Raw genomic sequence first — 14,013 nt, forward strand, 5'->3', positions numbered from 1 at the left:
CGCGACATTGGTTCTCTTCAGAATTTCTTTCGGGTGTATTCCTGTGTTAGTGCAATGTACAAATATTCCAGAATATATCCCAGCACGAAACAATTCTGTCCAGGTGCCTCCATTAATAACGGCTGTAAACGACCGCTCCCGGGAAAAAAACGTATTGCATGATTCATTACAGTAGTAATTAGTTACATAATTTGTACCTAGAGGGACTCGATTTCTGGTTCGTATGAGAAATAAGAGGCCACAAATCTGTTTTTTCAGTTTACCCGATCGATTGATCGCAGTCTTCTCTGGCGCCCATTCCCAGAATTACAAGCCTGCGTTTTTCACTCGGTTCGCACATGAACGTACGGCCGCAAGTGCAGTTTAGTGTATCCGGCTGCGAAGTCAGGGAAGCAGGGACTTTTCACGTCGCTGTACGTGCACACACGCACAACAGCATGTGTATATATTTTTAATCTATTCACAGCAGCCTATAATGACATGAAGGTGAAAGAAACATTTCTACAAAACGGCAAAGCACTATAAACTGCGTGGAATTAAGGTCGGATGTAGGTCGTTAATAAAAGCGGGCGCAGAGTGAACGCCACTAATGATTCACAATCATCGCAAAAAAAAAAAGGCGAATGCAAGGACGCCAGCGCAGCGCACGAACGACGGCATTTGCGAATGAAGCGCTCTGTATACTGCCGCGAACCATGCGCAAGCCCTCTGTGCAGTGATTGCACGACCATAGTCACGCGAATGCAAGAACGGAACTACCGTAACAGAGCAGTTTGAAATGTCCACGAACGATCCTTTCGCATTCACGAACTATCCTGAGATATTACAGCATGCCGCACACGTAAAAAAAAACCGCGCTTTGCGTATGCGCCAGCGGCTTCCACCCCGCAAATATCCCCTTGTAGACAAAAATATAAAACAAAACACCCTCACTCAGTGCGTGTTGGTAAAACGGGGCTCTAGAAATGTTATAAATGCTGCCAAAACGCGATTGCGGCGCGAAAACAAGAGTTAATGCAGCAAGCGGCCCGAAGCGTTGCGAGGGCGTCTGCTCTGAAGCAGCCAACAAAAATGGCGGCACCGCCGCGGAGTTAAAGGGACCGCGGCGCCGCGGGTGAGGAGAAAGAAAAAAGAGGAGGGCAGCGGAGAAGGAGGGAGCAGTTGGCGCTACCTTAGTAATTTTAGGGACCTTATGGCGGATGCGGCACTAGCGCCATGTGGCTGAGGCGGGCCTAATTGCTCGCTATAAATGGTCTATACCCCTCGAGCTTCGCGATTGCTGCTCCGCCTGCACCGCTTCTCGGCGGCGTTCACGTGATGTACGTCGTGAATTATGTGCCCACTCACGACGCATAGCAACAGGTAAGGTAGGTTAATGAAACCGCGGAAAACTAATTCGTCTACAAGTCCGCAAGAAACAGAATAGCTCGTACTGGAATGCAAATCGCAGTGCAGATGCTGATGAAGGTCGGCTAAACTTAAGCCAGGTACGACTCACCAGACCAACTAGATGCGAAATGCACTGCTATTTCCAAGACACGGGGGTGGGAAGTGAGGGAGGCGATTATTATCGTTGTGTTCATATGTGGGGCGAAATCAAGCAATGGACGTTTTGGTAATCACGCACACAATCTGTGGGTTCACTTTCCTTTTGTTTTTAGTCTTCAGCAAACGGCTGATCACTCGGCGGACGCATCTTTTTAAAGAAGAATACAGGGTAGGCAGTTCACAAGCGACAAGAAGTGTCGTTGGAAAAAAACTGTCTGATAAGGTATATGAAGAGGCCCTCTGATTTCAGTTCGTGCTAGATTTTACAGGCCCCCTGTGCCATATGACGATGTTCCGACGAGTTTAGTCGCGGACGCGGATTACTCAATAAGCTCCGCCCCGCGCTGCCCGCGGCGGATTAATGTGACATGAATTTTTGCGAGCGCTTACATTACAAGACGACCTAGCATTAATTAATTGTCGTGTGCTGATTCACGAGTTAATTTTGCATTATCCATCGTACATGTTTCGTAAAGTGATCGGGAAATTTTATGAAACGCTAGCTTGCCAAAGTAACGATAAATACTTGAGGTATGATATGACAAGCGCACCTGGCGTGCTGTCATGTACCAGGGCTCCACCAGATTGATTGATTGATTGATTGATTGATTGACTGATTGATTGTAGGCTTAACGCGCCGACTCTGCACTGGCGATGAGGCGCGCCGTAGTGGAGGGCTTGGGATTGTCAGCTCGCTCCGACGCCATCGCAGAAATCTCTCCGTCGAGAAGCGGGAACGGCCGGCCACGGGGCTCTTTACCTCTCAACATCTCCGAATCTGCCGCCCAGACGCACAGAAGATGCGCAGAACGACCATAATTTACGGCCACGGCCGCGCTGAGAATCCGAGCTCCTCCAGAGCACGAACGTGCCCCTGACTCAGCGCGACTGTTTATGTTCTCTCTCTCTCTCTCTCTCTCTCTCTCTCTCTCTCTCTCTCTCTCTCTCTCTCTCTCTCTCTCTCTCTCTCTCTCTCTCTCTCTCTCACGTCTGCGTGCTGTTCGCCTGAGAGAGTCGCCCCACGCCTGTGCACCGCGTCAGACGTTTTTCTCCCCGTGCTCCTCTGTCCTGATCTACTGTAACCTCAGTTTTTCTCTATTATTAAACCTTTTAAATTCTCAAACCCTAGTTTCTTCCATTCGATCTTCACTCGAGCCACGACCTAGCTGACATGGCGCAGCCGACAGGATCAGGATTTGAGGCCACGGAACGAACGGACGAGGAGACGAACGACGCGGACGAACTGCACCACGACTACGAGAGTGCACGCAGACGAGGGGCAACGACGGACTCCACGTCAACGGTGATCGACTGGCTGCTGATTTCAATGGAACGCGACGTCCTGTGTTCAACGAAGAAGCAGCAGTTGGTGAACGAACTACGATCGCGAGGGCTCCCTTGCTCTGGCCGTAAGGACGACATCGTCTCGCGTCTCCTAGAGGACAACGAAAAACGTCGCCAGCTCTTCAAACGATCGAATGTGCCAACGATACTTCAGGCTGCCTACGACGACGAGCGGCAGACGAACCTGCAAGCGGCGCTATTCGAGAACAGGAGGCTGCGCGAAGAACGAGAACGTCTTCGGAGACAACTGGCGAGAGTCGGCCACACGTTTCCCACGGTGTCAAAGCCAGCGGCAAGCCTTCAACGATACGACGCACACCTTGATCCGGAGACGCGCGGCAAGCACAACGGCACGCACACGGACGAAACGACGCATGCAAAACGGTGCACCGCCCGCTCATCGGACCTCGCCCAGGTGATCGCCACGGTCACGGAAACTCAAGCGAAGATAAGTGAATTCCTGGCGAGATCACGAACACCCGCAGCTCTGACACCGAGCCGACCAACGAACTACATCACCCACGCACAGGTCTTCCCGGCAACAAGCAACGAGACGCGCAACGTACTCAGCGCGCACGAGCCAGAACGCAGCACGTACCTGGTACCCGCTTCTTCCGTACAGACCTTGCCCACGAACGGTACCGTACCCGAATTGGTGGAGCTCACGAACGAAACGCCCAGAGCACCGAACGCAACCGAGCCAGTGCATACGAAATTTTCCGCACATGCTGTCCCGGCCCCAGTCCACGCAACCAACGACAACGCACCTGGATTGGTGGACATGGCCCTGACAATCGCGATGCAAAGTGCACAAAACGCACCAGTGGCGACGAATGACATCGAACCCGGACTCGTGGAGCTGACCACTACAGCCGAAACGAACAGCGCACGGAACGCACCCGAGCTGGTACGCACGACAACCCTCGCACGCGCTGTTCCAGTCCAGGTACCGCCCAAGAACGACATCGTACCCAGACAAGAGACGCTGGCCACGACCAACGAAACGCACGGCGCACGGAACACGACCAAGCCAGCACGCACGGAGGAAACGCTATTCATGACACCCTCCGGTCCCGCTGCTGCCTTCCGGACTCGGCCAGCGAACGTACCAACCGCAGGAACCAACCTTGCCACGAGAAACGAAACGCCAAGCGCACGTGGTTCAACCCAGCCGGAACGTACGAGCTCTCCGGCACCCTCCAGCCCGAGTTCACCCAACGAACGACATCGCACTCGCGCAGGTGAACCCATCTACGAGCAACTACGCACCCAGCGCACGCGGCACGTTCGAGCCGGAACATGCAAGTTCCCCGGTCCCCGCTGCTCCGATCGAGACTCATCCGACAAACACCACCATGGTACAGGAGGATGCAGACGCGAGCGTACGGGCACCAGGCAAACGAGACGGCATCGAGCCTGCTTGCACGAGAGGAATGCCGACCGCAGCACTTTCGAATTCGAACCAACGGGCAAGCGACGAGAGCTTGAACGGCAACACGGACACGGCGAGAACGACAACGAACGAGGCGAAGGCACCCGATCCACACGAAGGCATCGAATGCCCTACCGAGGCAGCCAAGCCTACGACGACAAAGATTGTGGGACCGAACGAACGAGACGAACTACGCCCACTTTCCCACCACTTCACTTCCGAGGGCAACCACGGCGAAGGCGAGCAAGGAGTCGCAACGAATTTGTCCGATCAGCCGCGCCACTTCACGACAACGCCACGCCACCGCAGGATGAACGAAAGGACAAACGGCTCCCGAACCGTACGAAACGCACACCTCGAGCAAAACAACGCCCTCAACGCACCGAACTCCGCGACTTTCACGGAACGCATCTCGCCACCAGACGAAACGCACGGCAACGTTCCCACGCGCATCAAACCCGCACGAAGCTACACAGACTCAATCGCCGACGGAAGCGACGTGACCAACGCAACGCCGTAAACGCATCCCACGGAACGCAAAAATCAAGTCAGTTTGAAATTGGCCGACCTCATCGAGACGAACGCCCACTGAACGAAGTTTCTAATATCCGGAGCACGAAAAAAACGCCAGCATCGAGCAACTGCGCAAACGTTCGTGCACAGTTGCGTCTCTGGATACGAACGGACGTCAAACAACGCGGACACTTGTGCCTGAGGACAGGCACAAAATTAAGGAGAGGCGTGTCAGCTCGCTCCGACGCCATCGCAGAAATCTCTCCGTCGAGAAGCGGGAACGGCCGGCCACGGGGCTCTTTACCTCTCAACATCTCCGAATCTGCCGCCCAGACGCACAGAAGATGCGCAGAACGACCATAATTTACGGCCACGGCCGCGCTGAGAATCCGAGCTCCTCCAGAGCACGAACGTGCCCCTGACTCAGCGCGACTGTTTATGTTCTCTCTCTCTCTCTCTCTCTCTCTCTCTCTCTCTCTCACGTCTGCGTGCTGTTCGCCCGAGAGAGTCGCCCCACGCCTGTGCACCGCGTCAGACGTTTTTCTCCCCGTGCTCCTCTGTCCTGATCTACTGTAACCTCAGTTTTTCTCTATTATTAAACCTTTTAAATTCTCAAACCCTAGTTTCTTCCATTCGATCTTCACTCGAGCCACGACCTAGCTGACAGGATAGATTTTGACCACTTGGGGATCTGTCACGTGAGCCGAAATCTCGAACACACCGGCGTTGATGCTTTTCGCCTCCACCAGAAATCGGCCGCCACGGCCGGGAATCGAACGCGAGTCTTTGTGCTCAGCAGCTCAACGCCATAGCCACTGAGCCACTCCGCCGGGTGAGACATTGTGTAAGCGCGCAAAACCGATTTACATCGTAGTGTATAGCAGTAGCAGGAGGCGGACTCTTAGCCTTCAACCCAGCGTCCGGGCTAATTGTGACTCATGTGGCATATTATCCCCTGGTGAGCCTGGGGAAACATTACTGCGTTGTTGTTGCCCTAGCAACGCCACCGCCATGTTGGCCTTGAAGGCGTTATATTTGCCATGGCAACAATGCGAGCGCGCAGCTTGCGTGGGGGAGAGGTAACGCTCTCCCCTCTCATGCCGGTTGGATTCCTTCCCCCTCCCCGTGTCCCCCCCTCCCCACCCGGCAACCGCCGCTGCCGCCGCCGCCGCCACCCCGCTGCCTCCAACGGGCAAGCCTCGCTCCGACGGCACGAAGCCACGCCGCTTGAGCAGTAACGACGCCAGCTCGAATATCACTTGAACACTTTATTCGCGTTACGTGCGCGAACGCGACGTGCGGCGAGAAACACCGATGACCAATACAACACATACAAGGTTGTCTGTCTTCAAGCACAGCACACGCACGACACAAGTCCTATCCTTCAGCCCAGCTTCACGTACGGCATACGAACGACGTTCTCACCTTTTGCTAACAACACTCAAAGAGTCTTCGCGTTACGATTCATCCTGGTGTTCTTGGCGTCCCTTTTGCAGCACCGTAATGTCCGAGGGAGCACATACGAGAAATCGCCCACTACATGAGACGCGCGTCGGCCTCGCTGCTCGCCGTGCGGAAGCAGCAACTGCGGTGACCGTTATCGCGCATGCGCGCCCCCAGTCGCGCCGGAGAGAAGCGGAAAGAAAAAAAAAAAAAACGAGAGGAGGAGTGTTTCCCCAGCGCCACTGCCTCTAGGCGCGCAATAACAGAACCGAAGCTAGAAAAAGTAGCATTGGCAGTAGCATGACCACCTCAGTAAACGCTGCTTGCAGAGACGTTGTTGGTAAATCAGTAAATCAGCTCCGTGCACATGGCGGTTTTGCTACGCCGGCTTGTGACCCACACCTGGCGCTTGTGCAAACAAAATGTAGCACACTAAAGCCACGCCAGAAACATTTACACTTACGTAAATTCACTACTTGTGCAGGAAGCGTGACTCTGCTCCACATAAATATGCATTTCCAAGGCATACACACGGTAAATCTCAATCGTGAACGTGCCGCAAAAGCAGTGGCGACAGTGGGGAGCTCGCCGGAGGTACGCGCCGCTGCTTTCGAAACGGGTCTCTAGGGGGTTGCAGTGGCGCCCCTAGCGGGAGCGGTCGAGGCGTATAATAATAAAAAAAAAAATGGCCGCGTATCTGCTCCTTTCGTTGCAAATGTCGTCTAAAGACGATAGTCTTTGTAGGAATTTGCCAAGGAAATGCCCCCCCTTCGCTTTCCCGCTCACCTCTTATCCTATTCCTGTTCCGTCGCGCTCATCCCAAAGTAAACACACTAAAGGTTTGCTCAAGGCGATGTGAATTTACCGCGTTCCACTGCTAAAGGCGGGGTTCCTCGATGCCAGCGCTGCAGTACGGCGGAGACGCAGAGAAATGGCGGTTTATCTTGTACGGCGCATTACTCCTTGCCGCAGGTGATATCAGCCGTGCTGCACTACCCATGGTGCCTCATTACGTACTGCTGCCGCAGTGACCGTTCCCAAGTCCTGCTGGCAAGCTCAAGGACGGATATTTATCAATCATTATTTCAAAAATGAAACAGCCATGCTTCGCAAACTCACCGCAGGGGCAATGGACTTCCGGGCGCCATGGGGAAGGTCGTGGCGAGAGGATCGGCGCTGCATTAAAAATTACACCATTTAGTTTGTATCAATCGATGGAGGAGACTGTAGGTAAAGGTGCTAAGAGAAGAGAAGGACGGTAGCCCACCCCGTGAAAACAGGCACAGGGGCAAACGCAGAAATGAAAAACAAAGACAGTTTACAAAATAAACAGGAAAACAGGTTTATTATGCTGAAAACAGTTAAGCGATTTTTGATATAAATTGAGAAAATTCGCACTACCATAGCAAGGAGAAAACAAAATCGGAAGCGGTGGAAATGAAGAACTTTCCCTACGTGTTTAACAATAAAACCTACAGCCCTGTGGATGTTTCACAAGACTAATAGATTGTAAGTCGTCACTGAATAAGTCGGCCGTACAGTTACATTCGGGGTTATCGTATCAATTTATAGGTACATCCGAGAGTACGCACAAAAGATTTGTATTTTTTCAAAGGAATTTATTAGCTGAGGGACATATACCCACATAGGATGTTCAGTTTTAGGAGATGTATAACAAAAATTAATTTGCAAGAAAAACTTTGGGCATACAATATTGGGGGAAAATTTTTTCTTTGGAGCAAGTAACATCTGTGAACTTTAATGAGCAATCTTCAGCAAGACCAAGAAAAACGAACAATGTCAAGCGTTTAAATGGAGGATGACATTCGATTACCGTATTTACTCGCATAATGATCGCTTTCGCGAAATGATCGCACCCCTAAAGTTCGTCGTCAAAATACTACTTTTCTTATTTCCCGCGCAATGATCGCACCCTAAACTTGCAGCAGCCATGTGTCGTATGTGTGCCAGGTCTAGGTAATGATGGTCGTGCTTACTTTAGTTTTCTCCTCTTTCAAAGCGGAAATAGCTACGTTATTGCCGCGGACTTGATATTGGCGATATCGGCAAGCATGAGTTCATTATTGTGGCGGAAGAAACTCTGACCAAATACACATAATGTGTTCACAAAACATTTAAAAAAATTACCAGTGGCTTAGCTCGGCTATGCCAGGACATACGTAGCGTGAGCTAAGGGTCAGCTGGTTATTCTTGGGTTTCCTGGTTGTCTAAGATTAGCTTATTAGCATGCGTACTCCTGCTAAAACGATTTCCAATCCAAGGTAATCCAATCCAATCCAATCCAGTCCAGTCCAGTCCAGTCCAGTCCAGTGCTGTCCAGTCACTGCTCCTCGCGCATGCGCAGCACAGCTCTCCAGGAGCCACGCGAGACGGCTGTCGAGCGGCTCCGGCGCACCGTCAGACTTGGCTACGGCGCAACGGAGGAGCACAGCTGGGCACGCGCCGGCGACAATGCGCCGGCCGCGGCTATGACGTCACTCCTCTGGAATGCGCATACCGGCGAATGTGCAGACCAAATTCTCTACACACCCGTACTCAAGTTGGATTGGATGTCCAGTACAACCCAATACAATCCAATTTAATTCAATCCAAGTCAGTTCAATCCAGGCCAATCAATCCAATCCAATTCTCCTCGCACTTGCGCAGCACGGCCCTTCAAGGCCCACGCGAAACTACTTAACCTCGGCCAGCGTAGCTTACGCTACAAAAACGCGCTCGGCTTGCTGCGTCAGCAGCCCTGTCTTGATGTCCCACACTGTGACAGCAGTCGACCTGTTCGCACATCGCAGCAAACTCGTTCCGGCGCGTTCCGTAATTCTGTGATTCCGGCGCGTTCCACGACGAAAACACTGCATTTTGCGTCACTCGTTGGTCATTCGGTTGTCGGTGGAGTTTTTATTGTTTTTATTTGTTATGTTCAAGTTCATGAGACTTATCGTAAACATTCTCACCTGCAACTCGTTTTCTGCGCTGAAACTTTGTTCGTGAACAAATTTACCTCGCGTAATGAACGCACCCCCAAATTTGCATCATATTTTTCGAACAAAAAGTGCGATCATTGCGTGAGTAAATACGGTATGTCTACAATATCTGTTAATATGTCGACAGTTCAATAAATCACACAGTAAATGTGGGATAACGTATTTGTAAATGTCCCGATGTAATTGTCCAAAGCATGTCTTGCAAATACGGAACACGAAAAATTTTATTACTAAGGAACCCGGAAGCGTGCGACACCGGCAGAAATTACTATGAATTATCAGGCATTGTGATTAGGGATTAACTGTTGAGAAGTAATACGATAACAAGGGAATGGATACATACAGTTTAACGTAAGCGGAGGCAATGGGCTGCTCAGACTGCTCTTAATTGCATGATTTCCTTCATTGAAGGGCTATAGGCGGCCTATAAACTTTGCCTATACGAAAGCGTTGTCCCGCGTTATTCAGTTATTCATTTATTTATTTATTTCCACAGTACCCACAGCGCCTGAGGCATTACAGTTGGGGGGGGGGGTAGTACAACTTAGATAAGAAAAGACAGAACAGGGGAAATCAAAGGAAAAGAAATTAGGTTGCGGTTAGGCACAGCTTGGCACAGGCACAGGCACAGTTAGGCACAGGCACAGCTGGAGCTGTGCCTACCCATGAACACGAACCTGCACTGCCGAAGAGGGCCGGTAGAGTTTTCAAGATAGCTAATAAATTGGACAAACAAGGCGAGGTGATCATGCTCGGTGTTTAAAGCGCCCGTAGTGACTCTCCCTGAAGCTATGGGCGTCTTTCATGAGCACTGCTTCCTTACCTTTATTTTCGGTGGCTGCAGCCCGTGCGTCTCAGGGCTGCCCGTCAACGTAAACCCGTCCCCTCCGCTGCTGCGCCTCCTTCCCGATAAACTGCTGCTGCGCCTTCGTCCTGAAAAGTCCGAGTGGGAGAGCGCAGTCCCCGGCGGTGAAGGGGGGCTTTGCGAGTCCGTAGACGGCGTTTCGCTTCCCGACAAAGACATGGCCTGCAGCTGCTTGGGTTCCATTGTTCTTCTTCTTCTTCGCCCTCTTCTTCTTCGTTGCTGTCCACCCAGCCTCAGCCTCGCTGCCGCTTGCGGGATGTGCCACTCTTAGGTGTCCTGCTTGATTTGCGACAGGCCGACCTAGGAATATCTACGGTAGTCGTCCCTTGGCTGTCGCTTTATTTGGCGCAAATGGAGCGGACTGAGTGAGAAAAAAGGTGGTATCCTCCAATCCTCGATTCCAGGTGTATAATCTGGGTTTGTGATTTTATACTAAAACTTTAGCCTCGTGTCGGAACGGAACAAAAACCGCAACGAAAAAAAAATTCCCCCGCATTTCCCCGAGGGGGAGAATGTGAAAGTGCGAATGCACGGTTGTCGGCCCGCTTGCGGCGCTTGCGCTCGGCCCCCGCAGCCCACCGCCTCGCCGCCTTCTCTTCCATCTCTTCCATCGGGTTTGTAGTATCACGTGTACACCACGCAGTTATCAAGCCGCTATAACGCCGCTGAGTCGCCAACGCACGCCGCTGACGACGTAGTTTGAATGCGTTAAAGATATAAAGCGCGTTACTCACGCTGATATCAGCGTGGCGTCCGTGGCTTAGTCGGTAGCGCGTCGCGCTGCGGCCGCAAAGTCCTCGGATCGAAACCTGGCGCCGGATGCTGTTTCTTTCTTAAAGAGGAGCACTGCGGACGCCGCCGACGCCGCCGCCGCCGCCGGCGGTGGATGGTTTGGGGTCGCTTATAAAGTGTATTACTTAAAAAAAACGAAACAGAAAAGTCTTTTTGGCCGGAACCACGGAGCAAGAATATACGGGAGGGGAAACGGCCCATGGCGGCAAGTGCGGGCGAGCGACCAGATAAGGTCACAACAAAAACCAAGGCGGACTGCAAAGTTTCGTAGCTTCGACGGTGAAGGACAGGGTAGCGGCACCTGCATGGTGGACGAGATGAAAGCGGCCGCAATTGATTCCGTCGCTGCGCAGTGAAATGCCAATCGCAGCGGCCGCGCAGTTTCTTCACCCGCCGCAGATGCCGCTAGCTTAACCTATGACGAGCGCTTGTGACATTATCTGGCCGCGCTAGAAAGCCTCGTTTCGCCTCCTATTTTCTTCTTGCTCCGTGGCCGGAACGAAAACGAAACGTAACTTATAATTGCGTTTAGAAGCCCACCCAAGAAAAAAAATCGTTTTGGTTTTCGGCTCGGGTTGAAAGTCCAATATTTAAGCACTCATTCAAAGATCCATGCAGCGAGAGATGGGAGATTGCCGGCGGTTCGCTGGCACAAAATCGCCTTCCGTCTTCGTGGCGCTCTCTGTCATTCGGCAGGCTCGCTGCCGGCCTCCAGTATCTCTCCCCCTGTGTCTATAGTACGAGCTGAGCTGCCCGCGTGGTGGCTGTGCGCAGCTGCTCGTTGCGAGGCAGTCGCCACGGAAGTGTTATTTAGTTACTAAAAACGATGCTCTGTCTTGGGCTACTTAAACGCAAAAATGTTGGTTTCCAGACTTTGTCTGTCTGTCTGTCTGTCTGTCTGTCTGTCTGTCTGTCTGTTTGGACGCTTGATTGATTTATTTCGGTGTTGAATGCACCGACGCTACACCGGTGATGAGGCGCGCCGTAGTGGAGGATTCATATTAATTTTGGCCACCTGGGATTCTTTAGCGTGCGCCGAAATCCAGAACACACGGGAGTCTTCGCTTTTCGTCTCCATCAGAGAAGAGGCCGCCACGGCCGGGAATGGAACCCGCGTCCTTGGGCTCAACAGCACGTCATAGCCACTGAGCCACCGCGGCGGGCTAGGACGCTGCGGCAGGTTTGATGATGCTGTGGTGATTGGCTAGAAGACACCAAAGTGGAGGGAGGAACGCAGAAATTCTTGAAAGAGACGTTTATATTGTCGCGTACAGCAAATACGCGTTGGGGGTGTTGGTGAGCTTTACTAAAACGCTAATAGAAGAAGCAGCGGAGAAGAACGCTCTTGACCGCGAAGCACTCGAGCTGCCAGAGCAAAACACTGATGATGATGCGTTCCGGGTAGCGCTCGTTCATCGTCGTCGTCGCCTCGGCTGGGATGTCACAAATTAAAAGTTCATTCAGATGCTTGTGGGTACGTGACAATATATATGCAAAGCATTTCCATACTACGAAATCTGGCACCAGTGTTGAACTTGTGGACATTATTTACTGTGAGAAGTCGCGCCTGTATCTCCGTGTACAGTGATGTGCGAACTCGTGACTGCCACTCCATGTGTGTGATACAACGCAGTCACATATTTCTGTGCCTCAGAACACTCGCGGTCATCACTACGTGCATCGAGTCACGTAGGCCAGACAGGTGTGAAGTGTATGTGTCCGTGTAGTGATGTGAGAACTCGTGCCTGCCACTCCATGTGCGCGTAATGCAATTGCGGTCTCATGTTCACGGGTACTCGAACTGCTTCGCGCCATGCGAACGAGCCTCCAGTCACGTACGCCAAGGCCTCCCCCTTCTCCCCCCCTACCCATTAAATTGAGCAGCTCCTGTGGCCGGGGGATCTCAATGGCTCCGATGAGAGAAGACGTGTAACTTGCTTCAACAAGTATTAAACGCTTTATCTAACCCTCAGCCATGGACCTGCTCACATATGGCGCAGTCGCCCAACGTTACCTGCTGCAGCTTTAAGCGACACGACTGACGAGAAGAGCCTGCTTCATGCTTCAAGCAGTAAGCCCAGCCTCAGCCCAAGCCGAAGAGCACCGGAGCAACTCAACTCGCTCAGCAATCAGCCGTCGCTTCCGCCACTCTCAAACATCTTCGCCTGCAGTCTTTACGAATCTGCCCGAGATGCCGTTCATCAATTGGAGCAACGCAACCGCCGATGACATCGCACAAATCACAATGCCGCTCATAAAACAAGAACTTGAACGCCGACAGCTTAACACCGTAGGCAACAAAGAAGAACTTGCCGCCCGTCTACTCGCCGACATTGAAAGTCACCGAGACCAAGATGATTCGCCGGATGCAGCCCAAGACAGCCACACTCCTCCTGTCCAAACTGGATTCCCTCAAATGCCAAGCTTCAGCGAAGACAGCGCTTCTAATTTTCAACAGTTCACCACCTACATGCAGCAATACATGGCGATCATGACGTATGCAATGGCTTCTCAGGTGAAACCGATTACAGTAAATACTCTTCCTGATCTATCAGCTTCACTGCGAACATTTCACGGAAATGGTGTTCCATCCGCCGATAGCTGGCTCGAAGAGCTTGAGAGAACCCAAAAACTAGCGGCATGGGAAGATTCTACACTCCTTGCAATAGCTCAAAGCAAACTGCGCGGAGCAGCCGCAGATTGGCATGAAACGCAGGGTCGGCATATGACAACCTGGCGCATCTGGAAAGCCAGCCTGAAAGAAAGTTTTGGAGAACAGCTTTCACTTATCCAGTGGCAGGAGACCGTGACCGCCAGATTACAGCTAGCCGACGAAACTCTGCACTCGTATGCATTCGCCAAACTGCGGGTAATTTCTCGATGCCCGGTCAGCCTCACAGACAAGGAAAGGATTGAATATCTAATCCAAGGAATACGCGATGACCAACTGGCAACAGCAATTGCTGTACAGCGCCCGAAATCTGTCGAGTTCTTGAGCATCGCAATTGAGGTAGACCGTACCGTTGAGCACACAAAAGGGACGCGGAACGTTCGACAGTCTTCTGCGCAGACCA

The sequence above is a fragment of the Haemaphysalis longicornis genome, unplaced genomic scaffold (genome assembly GCF_048455015.1).
Source record: "Haemaphysalis longicornis isolate Haplotype H1 unplaced genomic scaffold, Haemaphysalis longicornis Haplotype H1 scaffold_14, whole genome shotgun sequence".
In the NCBI taxonomy this organism is placed as follows: domain Eukaryota; kingdom Metazoa; phylum Arthropoda; class Arachnida; order Ixodida; family Ixodidae; genus Haemaphysalis; species Haemaphysalis longicornis.